Genomic DNA, 16,157 nt, shown 5'->3' with positions numbered 1-16,157 from the left:
GTTACAATATTGTTTGTTACTTGGTTTACTCAAACCGTCATTGCGCGCCCCATTTTCATCCTAATTGGTAGTTTATTGTGCGCCCCATACTCATCCTGAATGGTAGTTTATTGTGCGCCCCCATACTCATCCTGAATGGTAGTTTATTGTGCGCCCCCATACTCATCCTGAATGGTAGTTTATTGTGCGCCCCCATACTCATCCTGAATGGTAGTTTATTGTGCGCCCCCATACTCATTCTGATTGATAGTTTATTGTGCGCCCCATACTCATCTTGTGAGTAGTAGCTCAAAATGTTTACAGATAGAACACAAAACGTCTTATCAGCTCCCTGTGGATGTTGTTTGGAATAAGTGTTTACACTGTATCTATATTACTAATATTTATTTACAAGGGGTACCTGGCTCCACGTGGGTCTCTCCCCCCCCCCTCATTATTTCCTTCCTATTTTCTTCCCCCACTATCAGAATATTTATTATTACAGTGCACTGCAACTGCTAAAGATTTCAATGGGAATACAACAAATATTTCGGGCTTTATGAAAATCTCAATGGGTCATTATAAATTCCAATATTTCTTAAAATATTTCACTTGGGCCGACCCCGAATGACCTATGACACTCCCCTGGCCAACATTTGTCATTTTGGAGAGTCGGGCGAGACTACAGCCCCAAGGCGACGTCTGGCCTCCAACCTCAAATAGACAGACAGACATTGTATTGTATAGATATAATGATAGCAAGTAACACAGCAATGCTTGACTATAACTGCTATACAAGCCAATATAATACTACACATAGGAACCAAGTCATTTAAATAACTGACATAATGGTCAACATTGGACATTACAGGAATTACTTTCAATCCTCAGCTCTTGTGGCGGGTGACGGTGCCTGCCTGCCTGCACGTTAGGAACTAAAAGTAGATTGTGACCCTAATGATCTCGGCCATGTTTAGGGATTTTAACCTTAAAATACCTGAAGAAGAGAAGACGCAGCAGCAGGACGGCTGCCCTACACGCACCAGCCGCTCCGGACTCTGGGCGACCGCTGCCCGTCACAGCTACGGACTTTTATTATCTACCACAAACGGAAATCAAGACTAGTTTGCCGATAACATTTTTATCTGTGACTTTCAGGGGTGAGAATATCAAGTATTAACCCGTGTATACGAACGAATATACCACCCAGGGTAATGGAGTGTGTAATAATCCATGTACACCCAAGCATCGTAAGTATTTCAACAGTAATATAATGTTCACTCAAGGATTCGAACTTAAGCCGCCAGGGTATCAACACATCGCACAGCTCAGTACTGTACTGACTCTGGTAGCTAGCGATAGGGTGTGCATGTGTATGTATGTGTGTGTATTATATATATATAAGAACAAGACGTTAAGATGCCAACATAGAAGACACTGATCGACAAACAGCGCCCACTACGCTTGATTAATCTTTGTGTGTACCCTATTTAACCTTTCTGATCCTTTATATTGCTCAACTGGCACCCGCGGGAAGGCCTAAAGTTCCAGTTAGATACCAGTTGGGCATCTCTGGCATCCTTCCTTATTGTGGGTGCTCGTAGCTCAGTTGGTACGACTGCTCGCTGCTCGCTTTTTAAGACCGCAGCTCGAGGCTCCAATGGCCCAAGTGAATGCAATATTATTATCCACAATATGGTAGTTAGCAATTAATGTGACTGGGACGTGGATCACCTAACACCTCCAGGCTCAAGCGGCACCCCTGGGAAGGCCTAAAAATTCCAGTTGGATAGGCCTAAGTTAAATACTTTAAGAAATATAGCCTATAATCCAAACCCAATGTGCAATTTTCTTGAAGTTGGAAATGAAATCGGGGATGTGTTGTCCTTAGAGTGGTGAAACTACTCCCGCCGTTTACCTGTGCATTTTTCATGATAGTACTTTAGATAGAGACTTTAGGATAGACTTTAAACATGAATGGAAATATCTATCTGTTCAAGGTTGGAGGGGAGAAGGGAGGGGGAGAATAGGAGAGGTGAGAGAGGAAGGAGAGGAGGGAAAGTGGGGTAAGAAGAGGAATAGGGTATTTATCATTGCTATTATAAAGACTTGCTGTCTACCTCGCAGAAGTTTTCAATTAAATACTTGAACAGTAGACATTGAATCGCAGAAAGTTACACATGCTGTTGTGTTTGTCAGTTTACTGATAGCTAGATGTAGTGCAACCAACTCTCTTTGTGCAGAATGCAACCAGTTGCTGAGACTGATAGCCTGTGTTCTAGTAATGTCTCGATAAAACCTACAGACTGCTGCATAGCCTCGTCTTGACGGTTGGACTGAGCCATCAGAGCAAGCACAATGCTCGTCAGATCTTAGGTGTTTGATAAATGAAGCAATTAGTTCAAGTGCTGCAGCTTGTAGAAGGGCAAGAGGTTCTCATTAGCCTTCTTGAACCCGATAACCCTAAGTGCAAACGTTCTGTCCCCGACAAGAGAAGATAACTACTCACGGCGCACTCATACTGATAACAGTCACTACCTCAGTACTCATTCACAGTTCCACCAAGACCGTCAGTAGTTTCAAAGCGTTATATGACAAGGAGTGCAGGGAAGACGGGACACCACGAGCGTAGCTCTCATCCTGTAACTACACCTAGGTAATTACACTTAAGTAATTACAGTCACTAACACAGTGTTCATATGCTCTTAGTGCTAATAAGGAAATATAACAAAAAATATTGTAATAAAACTATTGAATACTTCTTAACTAAGTTGTCTGAGAATTTTACCCAAACAATAAAGAAACAGTTAGAAAGACTGTCAAAACGTGAGAATTAAAGCATGTAGGAAGAGTAGAGAGCTGTGACAACACCCCGTCCTCCTAAGGTTCCTCAACGTCAAGAAACTGTCGTATTGAAGTGTCCTCTCCTAACCTACCAGAGGACCCAAAACAGAAAACGGGACAGCATGTCAATTTCGCCAGCCGCTGCTATTTTCTCGTACAATGATTTTTGCCCTTAGGTAGAGTATACGTCAAAATGCGACGTCCTGTGACGAGGACGGGTGGAGGTGGATATAAACACTAGCGGTCCAATATTCATAATATATTGTCAACATTGTCATACATAATGACAGCTTTCATGTCAATAAGCGCGTGGCTGTGTAGGAACCAACCGCGTTATTAATGTACACGGAGTGTGTGTATCATGGCTCGGTGCAGGCGCGTGCATGTGTACGTTCGTGCGTTTATATATAGTTTTGATGCACGCGCGTCAGTGCGTGTTTATGTTGTATACTTCCGTGTTTGTGTGTGTGTGTGTGTGCGCAGGGTAAGAGTGCGTGTGTGTGTGTGTGGGTGCGCATGCTTCCCGCGTCCCAGCGTGTGTGAATTGAAATTGAAATAAGTTTACTGAGGTAAAATACACACAAAATAATGAGGTAGCTCAAGCTATTCTCACCCCCGTTCAGTACATCGTGTTAATACACACATAGCCACACACATCACAAGCAATAAACGTATTACAGAACATTCTGAGAGATAAACATATACATTTCCTCCTTTACACAAGTACAGCGTGTGTGTGTGTGTGTGTGTCCCTCACACTCACTATAAACAATGGAGGCGGACATGACCTTGTGAGGAGGTGATGGTGGTGGTTTGTTTGGTCCTGCTTCTCATTTCCTCCCCTCCTAACCCACCCCCCAGCCCGTGCTGCTCCCTCATTACCTTCTGAACAATATAATGAAGGTCAGGGGTGAGTAAGGAGGAGACAATATTACGCAATCAAGCAGATACGCCGGCAGTTACGATCTTTGTTGACATATATTAAGTTTAAAAGATCCGTAGCACTGTTTATAACAATGACTGGCTGTTTATAACTTGACTGGGAAGTTTCGGTGCTGGTAAACTGTTTAATAACTGTAAGCAAACCCACAAAAGAATTATAAAGAGATATATAAGTTCGTAAGTCGAGGCGTAAATGCTTGATGAATACCGGCCACGGTCGGTGGTCTGCGAGCACGCTGGGACTACGGGCCTACTACACCATATAGCCACGAATGATGTTATTTGCTTTATTTTATAATCAGTTTCAATAATAATAAATCATTAATTTTATCGGAGACAGATAATATCATAACATAAAGGCAAATAAACTGATTATTGTACAATGATATTTATTGTACAATGACAAATTCTGACTCCATCATTGATTATTTTATCATATGTGTGCCTAGCTTCAAAAGCAAACACGTCACAGTTACGCCTTGGGGAGCACAGTACAATCAAGGATGACAAGGAGTAATTTACAATTAACGTGTCGACTGTGAATACAACCACTCGTTTGAGTGGAAGGATTACGGTGAAGAACTGTGAGTGAAGAGTAGTGTCCCAGTTATATACACCAGTATCCCCTCTCAGAGCAGGAGCCGGCTCGGCCTGGCCGTCACTACTGCCCTTCCGGGGGCTCCCGTGCACTGGGGAGAGGTTCCCGTGCACTGGGGAGAGGTTCCCGTGCACTGGGGCGGGGCTCCCGTGCACTGGGGATGGGCTCCCGTGCACTGGGGCGGGGCACCGGTGCACTGGGGCGGGGCACCGGTGCACTGGGGCGGGGCACTGGGGCGAGGCACTGTCAGTGTGGGAGAGGGAGCGGTCACTGGCTTGAGCAGCAATATGGCTTAAGGCTTTGGGTGAGATACGAGCACATACATATACATTCATTATATCTCTCCTCTATCACCCTTCTCCCTCCCTCCTCCCTCCCTACCTCCCTCCCTACCTCCCTCACATCTTCCCTCTCTCAAGATCACACACACACACACACACACACACACACACACACACACACACACACACACACACACACACACACACACACACACACACACACACAGTGTCCCACACCAATGTTTGTTTTGGAAACTGGAACATACTAGAGGGGGTGACAGGGAGACTGCTGACATGGCTGAAAAATTTTCTGACAGGGAAATGAGAGCGGTAATCAGCGGTAATGTTGACCAGAGGACTGTTACTAGCGGAGTCCCACAGGGTTCATTAACCTTACACCAGTAATGATCATCGTCTACATAAATGAGCTACCAGAGGGCGGTAGAGAATTATATGAACATGTTTGCGGATGATGCTAAGCTATTAGGGATGATAGGAGATGTAGTCGATTGTCTTGTCCTTAAAATTGACCTGGATAATATAAGTATTTGCAGCACCATGTGGCAAATGGAGTTCAATGTGAATAAATGCCATGTTATGGAATGTGGAATCCTCACGTGCTAGCAAGACAGAAGAGTAAGGGAAGACATGATCACCACCTACAAAATTCTAGAGGAATTGACAGCGTGGACAGAAATATGATTTAACATGGGTAGAACACGAACAAGGGTACACTTGGAACCCAAATGAACCGCAGAGACATTAGAAAGATTTGTTTTTTCAGTGTCAGAGTAGTTAAGAAATGTTAAGACATTAGGCAGTGATGTGGTGGAGGCTGACTCCATAGACAATTTCAAATGTAGATATGATAGAGCCCAGTAGGCTCAGGAATCCGTACCCCAGTTGATTAACAGTCGAGAGGCGGGACCAAAGGACCAGAGCTCGACCCCCGCAAGCACAACTGAGTAGGCAGAAGGGTAACACCCCCCCCCCCACACGGTGTTAGTGATGATCTCTGGCCCAAGTGTTCCTCCTCCTGCTGTGAGTGGCACTCCTCCCGCTGTGAGTGGCACTCCGCCACCTCTTCAGCCAAGGCTCACAGGAGGTCACGCACCTCGTGAGCTGCGCCTCACTGGGCTTACGCAACTGTTGCTTTGTCTCACCGGAGCGAATTATCCTACCAAAGGGAAAAAACAAGAGCGTGAAGGGCGTGTTTGTATGGCCGGTGGTGAAGGCGAGAGGCGGTATTCATCAAGGCCGCGGCGCTTATAACTATTGTATTGCTTCTTGGTCAGGCGTGGGGCGACAGCCGGGCGTGGGGCGACAGCCGGGCGTGGGATGACAGCCGGGCGTGGGATGACAGCCGGGCGTGGGATGACAGCCGGGCGTGGGATGACAGCCGGGCGTGGGATGACAGCCGGGCGTGGGGCGACAGCCGGGCGTGGGATGACAGCCGGGCGTGGGGCGACAGCCGGGCGTGGGATGACAGCCGGGCGTGGGATGACAGCCGGGCGTGGGATGACAGCCGGGCGTGGGATGACAGCAAACATTGATAAAAATAGCAATAGACTTTGTCTCCTCTTTCAAATATCTGGGTTTCTCAGTCCTTGTACCTTAACTGTAGTCAATAAGTTATATCAACAATGTAGAGACACACTCAAGGTTCTCATAACTGTAGTGGGGCCTCTATACGGTGTTAATATTAGAATAACACATAAAATGATTCACTTAGCATATTTAACGTCTCTGATAGACTATTATGCACCAGCTTTAGACCTGCCAAATGGCAAAAGTATTGATAGACTGGAAAAAAAGTGCAAAACGAAGTCCTCAGAATTATACTTGGCTGTCCTATAACCACCAAAGTTCTCAATATGTTTAAAGAATATACCTCGCGTAAATTTACCTAGCATTCAGAATAGCATATTTGAAAGCAATCTTATGATGGAATTAAACCTTCTATGTAATAACGAAAGCAACTCTGTATCAGTTGAACGGTATAGCTATACTGCTAAATTAAGTGCCCAAGAGCACAGACACAATCTACAAATTAAAACATCACCACACAAACCATACACACTGATGGATCACTCAATACAGCTAGAGGGAGGGGCGGAAAGTGCTGTCATTTCTCATCAGCCTGATGGCAGTACAGAAGGGAATATATAAGCCAGTAACTGGGCATCCATCTTGCAAGGGCTGGCTTCCCTGGTAACACTCAGACTTACTGAAAACACCGTAGAAGACACCTTAATTTTTCCAGCCTTCCTTTCCTCACTGCTAGCATTAAATAGCTTACAATCAAATAATAAAGTAAAATCACTGGGAATTTACCAAAATAGCAAAAGCGCCGAGGCAATACGACTATATTTACCAAGGAGCGGTTGTCGGTATTTACATAAACCATATGCATCCCCAGATGATGTAGGTCCTCGAGCAGAGGCTTTGCCGCCAGTGTGGGGGATCAAGCGAGAGTCGGCTAGCGTGGGCGTAGCGACGTCGTCACCACCAGCAGCTGCCTCCGTCTTCCCGAACGCCCACTTGTGACTGTAATTTAAACCAGTAGGGTCCTCCTGGCCCGGCCGCCCTCGCCACCACCACCAACACCTCCGGAGAGGGCGGTGACGAAGGCGAGGATTAAGACCACAGACGCTGTCACGACAAGGTCAGGGAAGATGGGGTTTGAAGGGGTACTGAGGAATATAAGCAAGAAGAAGTCTTGGACAACTGACAGTGCCACTTCTTGGACAACTGACAGTGCTACTTCTTGGACAACTGACAGTGCCATTTCTTGGATAACTGACAGTGCCACTTCTTTGATAACTGACAGTGCTACGTCTTAGACAACTGACATAACACGTAAACCAATCAAGAAAATGTTTAAGGACAAGTGAATCAAGTGTGAATATCTAATGATCCAAACAGAGTCAATGTTACCATACTAGATCAATTGTCCAACTAGAACTTATCACCAAGAATGCGCGCGCATATGAGCGTTATCACATAGTAATCCCTCCTACCGAAATTGATCCCTGAAGATGGAGAACTTAATGTTAGTTGCTAACCCTTCTGAAATTACAGTCATCAGAAGATCGTCTCACTTGTCGGACCTGCGACTGGCTTGTGAAGCAAGCAGAGAGTTCAGGCGTAGCTGGATCACGGGAGGTGAGCCACTGCTCGCCTCACTTCAGCACTATAACTTTCAAAAGTATAAAAAGAGGTTTACTGGGGGTTCATCACTATATTATTGGTACTTTCGACCAACTAGTTAAGTACTGTCATTTCAGGAAGATGGGTTGACTTTTGAATACACAGTACGGTTTATGAATGCGTCTTTGGGGTTATCTTGAGATGATTTCAGGGCTTTAGTGTCCCCGCGGCCCGGTCCTCGACCAGGCCTCCACCCCCAGGAAGCAGCCCGTGACAGCTGACTAACACCCAGGTACCTATTTTACTGCTAGGTAACAGGGGCATAGGGTGAAAGAAACTCTGCCCATTCTTTCTCGCCGGATCGAACCCAGGATCACAAGTTCAGCTCGGCCGACCGGCTCCCCCCCTTGGGTTGTCCACCTTCTGGACGAGCCTAGTCCAAAGACAGGTAGGTTAGGTTGTAGCTTTAGTCTTGAGCTGGATATATATACGACCGAGAACCCGCAAGAAACAGTGCCGAATGCTTGCTTGGTGTGGAACGGCCTGCTGGAGGCTTGGGTCACATCTGTGATAATAAGTGTTATCATCGGCTCACTTACATCTGGCGCCACGATGGTCAACCCGCACTTAAAGATGGCGTCTTGGAAAGGTCAGACTACGTTTCACACCTCGTGAAAGTACCTTCTCCAGCATATGACGCAATGGTCACCTTTCCCCTGTTAACATTTTAAAACATTAGTATTAGTAGTGATGAACTTTGGTGTATTAAGTTCATTCTTCATATTAAGTATCACTTTCGTATGGAGACATCCGAGGATACTCATAGCTCTGTCTTGCATTTTGCCAAGCATTCTAAGCATTCTTTTCGCAGCTGAGGTGACCATGCCTAAGTTATAATATAAGATTGTTTTGGGCATCAGTATACATAGTGGTACGGGTCTACAGCAGCAACATGGTTAACTCTGGTTCAGCAAAGAAGCTACCATCCAACATCCATCCTGGCGAGCTCACTCAGCATGACGTGTCAATTCACAACATCAGAGGCAGACTTTGAGATCTAAGAAGGTGGAGATGAACAAATTCAAACATAGAATAGACCCAGATACATCTGTAAGGAGACCAAGGTAAACTTATACCGCATCAGGCAAGAGTGCCTCCGAGGAGGAGGAGGAGAAAAGGAGTAGTTGCCTGAGTAGTAGCAATAGGCATCCATCAGTCTCAGGAGACTATGGAGTTGCGCTCTGATTGTCAGTCTGGAGTGGCCTCTCCAGGGCGCAACTCCAGAGTCTCCTGAGACTGATGGATGCCTACAACCACTCAGGCAACTCCCTTGATAACTACCTTCCTGAACTACCTGACAACAGTAAGACAGCACCACCTCATCCCCACAGACACAACCGAGGCAACGCTAGACCAAAACCTCGACACAACATAATACTGACAAACACGAGAGTGACCTGAAGAAGAGTTCGAGGCTAGGGCGGGGTACAAGAAGACACGTGCTGGCTACAACACACAAAAACATATATACACAAAAACTCTCAACACTGGTAATGGCGTCAGACGTCCATCCTTCATACTGCTCGCGGGGACGTTTTTCTAGCTAGTAGTACTGAGGTTCTGGATACATTTACATGGCTTCAGTTACAACACGTGCATAAATGTATGTGCGCATGGAAGATCATGCTAAAAGGGAGTGTAGAAGCAGGGTGTTGAGCTTCAGCTCCTTGGTACTGGCAACAGTACCAAGTGTACCTAACTGTACACATAGAACCTTTGTTCTATGTGTGTACAGTTGGTCCCTGGACCTTTGGGTTTCAAACATGTTTCTTTTATAACGTATATGTGATGTCATGTGCATCAACTACCACTTCTTTGTTCACTCTCTTTCTTATCTATCATCTTACTGAAGAAGATCCTCCAAATTGGTCATTTGGGCAATTAGCTTTAATTTATCTGTGACTTGTGTAGTGTAATTATCTAAGTATAGTTACGGAGTTACAGCATGAGAGCTATGCTCGTGGTGTCCCGTCTTCCCAGCACTCTTTGTCATATAATGCTTTGAAACTACTGACGGTGTTGGCCTCCACCACCTTCTTACTTAACTTGTTCAAACTTTCCTTATCTTTGTTTGCAAAAAGAACTATCTTATATCTTTTCGGCACCTTTGTTTCTTTAGCTTTAATCTATGACCTTAAAAGAGGGTAGATTTTCACAAGTTTACGCTTGAAGATGGCTTCATTCATTCTTACACTTTGGTGTCCCTGATCCGATTACATCCGTGTTGGATGTTAGCGGGATCCCCCCCCCCCCCTAGTCTGTTTCAATATATCATCCTTGTGTTCTCCTGCCTCATCTGATCGAGTGAAAATCGATTCGACCAGGGAGGGAAGGGTCACTCTGGAAGGTAACAGAGAAATTAGAGCTACTGAACGTGTAAGGAGTGTGAGTTTAGGCCATGGGGTAAGGGGACGGTTGGTCTCCCCTTATATTTCGTCCCCTTTGATTCCTCAAGATGCATGGATGGCATGGAAGCCTGGTGGCGAGGCCTAGAACTAATATTTTGGCGGGAAGGACATGGAACAGGTGCCTGTGTCACTGAGACCTTATCTTGGGTAGGCTGGCTTTGAGCTCACTGGCTTGGTCTAAAAGTTGACCCGAGGATATGACGTTTGTTGGGGGCCATGGCAAGTCATTTGAGCTGTGGCTTATGAGGTGGTGGGTGTATTCGTTCAACTGACGAAGCAACTACTTTCCTTGAGGTTCAACGTATACTTATAGTACCCGTGAACCGTTTAGTCACATTAGAAACGAATCTCCCTGCTACTAATAGGCGTTTCTGGGATAAATCCAGCCACAAAGCCTTGTGATAAGCTTGTCGCCACTGTCTGTGTGGGCGTTACTAGTGTAGTGAAGCTTGTCTTCAGTGGGAGTGACGGGGTGAATGTTGTGTCACGAGTGAGGGATAAGAAGAGCTGTGAATCTTCTCTAACTTTGTCTTGTGTTTAACTAGGTATGAACTCCAGGCTGGAGCTGCACACTCCTGGATTGGTCTGAAGTAAGTGGTATACAAGGTTAGGAATGATTCCTTACACAAGTCTCTAAAGGCAGTTCTTATCTTGGCCAATCTAGCATATGCCGCTGATGTGCGTGTGTGTATGTGTATATATGGGTGCGCGCGTGTGTGTGTGTGTGTGCATGTGAGTATGACAGATGACAGTGCCCAAGGCCGACCCCTCCCCCTCCCTCCCACACACGGCAGAGGGCGCATCTTGCTCGCTAACAAGTTAATAATTGCCTCCTCCGACCTGTCATTACTTGCAAATTATGACAGGGAATAATAAGACGTCAGAGAGAGTGTAACTCCCAGAGAGAGAGAGAGAGATAACCAAGAAGCAGTACCCGAGGGAACTCTCAGGAGGGCGAGAGAGGCGCCAGCACCGACGACGGCTGACCTGCCTCCAGTGTGGAAGGCACGCCAGACCCAAGGGCACAGGCGTCTTGGCTTACGCAAAACCAACCAACGAATACCGGAGTGATATCACGCAAGGGGGGGGGGTGGTGGAGTGTTGCATCACCAGTATCATTATCACAGGCACCTCCATCGTCACTGTCAGTATCTCTCTCTACTGTCACCTGTCCCAACATCTCCATCACCGCCACTATTATTATTACCGTCGTCATTATCACCATCACCACTTTCACCACCGGCATCATCATCATCATCACAACTCCGACCACCATCACCAGCACCACCATCAACCTCAGCGCTGTCACCCGAGGAGAGGTGACAGACTCAGGCCCTACAAGAGGGTGAGGAGGACAATGAGAATACAATTATGGGGGGACGACAACAATGCTGGAGAGGAGCAGAGCAAACACAGGTTCACTGTGTCTCTGCGGGGAGTGGAAGGAACGGAACAGAAAGTGCAGAGTACAGAGGCATTAACGAGAGTCACAAGAGAATACAGCAGAGCCGGGAGGGTAAAAAATCAACAATTTTAAAACCACGAAGCAACAAGATATCAAGTGACAAAGCTCAGACAAGGCAGTATTTAACTAAAGCAGCAATATCAATCCTAACATCACCATGGCAACGGAGTGTGCTGGATAATTCCTCTCTAACTAAGATTTTAACTAAAATACTCGAGAACGAAGGCCTCCCAGAGCTCTGGAAAGAATGCAAATGTAGTCCAGTATTGTAAACATGTTACAGACACGAGGCATTAACAGTGTCACTGACATGAATTCCTAGCAAAATTCTATATACGTTTTCAAGGCAAATAGGGTACCTTCGACAAGCCGCCGGTTCCTGTCCTCGTCCAGGCCACTAGTGTTTGTGACCCCTCAGGTAAATTCAGGTAGAAAGCAATCAGAAAGGTAATAACGAATCACCTGGAGAGAATACACTCTGCAACGGAAGGGAAGCATAAATTTAGGAGGGGAAGTCATGTCTGAAAACTTGGTATTTAAGGGGGAACCAGGAGCTAAACTCCTACCCCACCTAGACAGCGGCTTGTCCGATGGAAACACAGCCACCCGTCTGCCCTTATCAGCTTAGCAGAGACCACGGTCACCTGATGCGACCTGACCTCCACTCAACGTGTGAACAATTAACACTTGAAAAGGTGTTACCTTAGAATGCTAAGAACCGACAACCTGGCGCCACCGATATCCTGTGTGACTGACTCTCTATGTGAAACATTAAATAAGACAATTTATGGTGTTACAAGCGGGTTCGAATCCACTTCATGGTGTTACAAGCGGGTTCGAATCCACTTCATGGCTCCTACGGACTTTCTTATAATACTCCACGTTAATGTGATTTCACTATGTACGTGGCTAATAGTGTTCGATCCCACTTCCCCGTAGGCGCTGTTAGGTAAGCACCACCCACCAAACTTGAACATTGCTTGGCTGTATTACAGATTAAACCACCGTAATACTGACGCCTTCTAATAGTTCACCGCCCTCGACACGTCAGGTAAGGTTGCTTATATTCGAACGCTTCAGGTTATCCAAAGCTTAAACCGAACACTCTGGCGGGGGCTGACTGAACTCTCTCGAGTGCCAGGGGGGGGGGGTCGTGTCCGCCTGGCACACACACACACACACATCTCTTCCGGCCATTAACGGCTATGATTTTTGACCAATTGATTTGACATATTTACAGAGCTGCGTGCAGCTGTAGGTGTGGTGCAGCGTGCAGGTGCAGTGGTGCAGCGCTGGGCACACCTCCAGCACACCTGCCACAAGCTACACCTCTGGGAATCATATGTTATGTATATAAATTATTTCAATTTCGGAAAGAATCCTGGGGGAACAATCGAGGGACTTTTGACAAGCCGCCGGCTTCCTATCCCCCATCGATGCCACTAGAGATGGTGGGCATCAGATAATGGCAGGTAAATTAGGAATCGGATAAACCCCTTCACGTGCTGGCTGGTCCGGGACTGCCAAGTTCAAGATCTATTTTAGAGAGTGAGGATGTTATCCAGAAGCACGTGTGTGTGTGTTTGTTTACATGGCAGCGGTGTTCAGACGGCCGGCCTCGGCCTAGGCTTCATGGCAGCGGTGTCCAAACGGCCTCGTGGCCTAGGCTCCTCGTGTGTCACCTCTCGCGGAGCGGCCTAGGTCTCCTGCACTTACAAGACATGCAAACTTTGGTTCAGACACACTACAATGTACCCATGTCTGCGCAGTGTTGCACACAGCCATGCTATTGAGTCCACTTCATCTCACTTGGCGACTACTTAGCGGCGCTGCCAAAACATTTTATGGCTTGCTGCAGTTGAGATGACTAGTTCCGCAGGTCTGTGCCTCACCTATATGATCTTGCCAGGTGTCAGCCATTTAATGTAATGACTCCAGACTAACAATTTTTCTTATATCTACTTGAATTATTTTCTCAGATGGTATTTTTTTTTATTCCTGCAGCTGGTTTCATTAAAAACTATAACATCCTTCAGACCTCTTCTCTCCTCTTTCAAACAACATTGCTTTACATTTTTGAGGGGGATTAAGCTCTATTAATCATTTATTTCTTCGCCCATACTTACAACCTGCTTACTGAAGGTCCTCTATGGTATTGTCCTCTGTGGCACTGTGCTGTTCCTTTGATCCTGACACTGTTGATCGGCTTTGCAATATCTGCAAACGTTGTGACGTACGACCCTTCCCCCTCTGGTAGATTATATACACAACTCAGGAACAGTAGTCGTCCAAGTACCGAACCCTGCGAGATACAGCTTCTCACTTGCCTCCTCCCTAACCCTTACTCTCTCTCACCACAACATTCGGTTTCCTAACAATCAGGTACTCACCAAACCAATTCAGAATTGTTCCAGTTGCCAGCCTGTTTTTTTTTTCAATACAGTACCGCAGGTAGCACAGCACCGCAGGCAACACAACACCTCAGGCAACACAACACAGCAGGCAACACAACACTACAGACAACACAACACCTCAGGCAACACAACACCGCATCAGGCGGTGAGACAAGGGAGCGTACACTCTCTTGTAACAGTTAACACTCCAAGAGTGTTGACGCGGGTTATCAGGAGTGACTGGTGGAACTACAGAGCCCCGTCCCCCACCCCATCAGGAAGGTGATGTTCACATCCGGGCATGTGAGGTGAGGAGGCCAGCGTGAGCTCACCGGGCATGTGTGGTGAGGAGGCCAGCGTGAGCTCACCGGGCATGTGTGGTGAGCAGGCCAGCGTGAGCTCACCGGGCATGTGAGGTGAGGAGGCCAGCGTGAGCTCACCGGGCATGTGTGGTGAGGAGGCCAGCGTGAGCTCACCGGGCATGTAGAGAGAGAGAACCAATGAACAAGTGTAGCCAGCAGCTGCGTCAACACCAGGATGATCCCCACCAGCACTAATGACGGATCAATGAGCAGCTGTCCAACTGGTGAGGGTCAGACCAGCCACAGATTAAAAACAGCTACACTCTATTCCCATGATCTCCACGTATTGCTTTATACGCACTCCCAGGAGTGTTGAAGGTGTAAAGTCCCAGTGAGAGAGAGAGAGAGAGAGAGAGAGAGAGAGAGAGAGAGAGAGAGAGAGAGAGAGAGAGAGAGAGAGAGAGAGAGAGAGAGAGAGAGAGAGAGAGAGAGAGAGAGAGAGAGAGATGAGAAAGAGCATGGGGAGCCAAGAGGAGAAAGAGAGGAGAGGGGGGGACATGAGAGGAGAGATTGAGAATTATTCAACATTCAAAGGCACCAGAGCATATTAAAAAACAAAAGAGATGAGGGAGGCACGGTTGCTAAGTACTGAAAATATTGATAATTATAGGTCCTTGAGCATGTAAGCTTCGAAATATCGATAAACATTACACTTTGAAGTGAATTAATCAAGATTGATATGAATACAACGAATAGATAGTATTGTACAGCATTAATGCATCAAACAGATAGTATTTTATAGCATTTAAGTGTTTCATAATTTTTAATTAAAAGCGAAACTCTTCCCTAAAATTACTTCGGGACTACAGAATGTACAATTAGAAATAGTTTCCCTAAACAATACAGTGTTCTTTATCACTGAATGTATATGGCTTTCAAAAGGTTAATCTCTCATTCTATAACATTATGTGGTGATAACATGATAAAAATTTAATATTTTTTATTTTTTAAGTATCTAATTACAATGTTCAAATAATCGGCATTAAATTAAATTTCTTAACTGGAGTCACTACCTTCAGTTAGCATTATTATACTGTGACATGGAATATGTTTTGTTTTCTGAATGCCGCAGCACACAGCAGAATGAATTGTAGGGTTCAGTCCCTGAGCCCATGATGTGCCTCTCTAACCCTTTCCACTACCGCCCACAAGATGAGTATAGGGTGCATAATAAATGAACTAAACTAAACTAACACAGCAAAGCATTGACCTTGGAGTTTTAAGATGAAGAATTCCAACCCCGGCCAGGGCGGTGCCGGGAGAGACAAGGCGGAGGGCTGCAAACCTACACTAGGCTGCTAGTCTAGAGACACAGGTGAAGTTATACATATGTGACCATAACCTTGAAGCTTATGCAACAAAATCCAGGTAAGCATATTTGATAATATAATCTGATATTTGTTTAAAGTCAGGTTCGTCGCCTCTGTGGGAAAATAAATGAGCACTAAACGAAATGTTTACATATTGTATATACACAAATAATAAATATTTTGTGTTCGCGCCTTCAATAATCACTAGAGCGTGGCATACTTATTATTACACGTTAATCCTTGGCTATATAACGAGTGTAATAATGCGACCATTATACGTGTCATAAAATATATGCCCAGTATACTTCTATACTCCTTTCATTAGTTCTTTTTTTTTTATTAAAAATCCTAAAATTATATGATAG

At 45.7% G+C, this 16,157-nt stretch overlaps 1 protein-coding gene across 8 annotated transcripts in view; it reads right to left on the bottom strand.

Moving 5' to 3' along the window:
- Positions 1–16,157, bottom strand: part of LOC123759361 (calcium-activated chloride channel regulator 1) — a 67,123-nt gene that overhangs the window by 33,416 nt on the left and 17,550 nt on the right. For 2 of the 8 annotated variants that reach the window (XM_045744308.2, XM_069335134.1), the window contains exon 1: positions 977–1,262. The exons of 5 other annotated variants lie outside the window; for them this stretch is intronic. The gene's annotated coding sequence lies outside the window, so the exon portion shown is untranslated. Of the gene's footprint in view, positions 1–976; positions 1,263–16,157 lie in introns of those variants that run through there. One more of the 8 variants, XM_069335136.1, reaches the window with a different exon arrangement.

Source organism: Procambarus clarkii, chromosome 32 (assembly GCF_040958095.1).
Source record: "Procambarus clarkii isolate CNS0578487 chromosome 32, FALCON_Pclarkii_2.0, whole genome shotgun sequence".
NCBI lineage: Eukaryota > Metazoa > Arthropoda > Malacostraca > Decapoda > Cambaridae > Procambarus > Procambarus clarkii.
The sequence above is the reverse complement of the archived record's forward strand: the minus strand, read 5'-3'. Positions and strand labels throughout refer to the sequence as shown.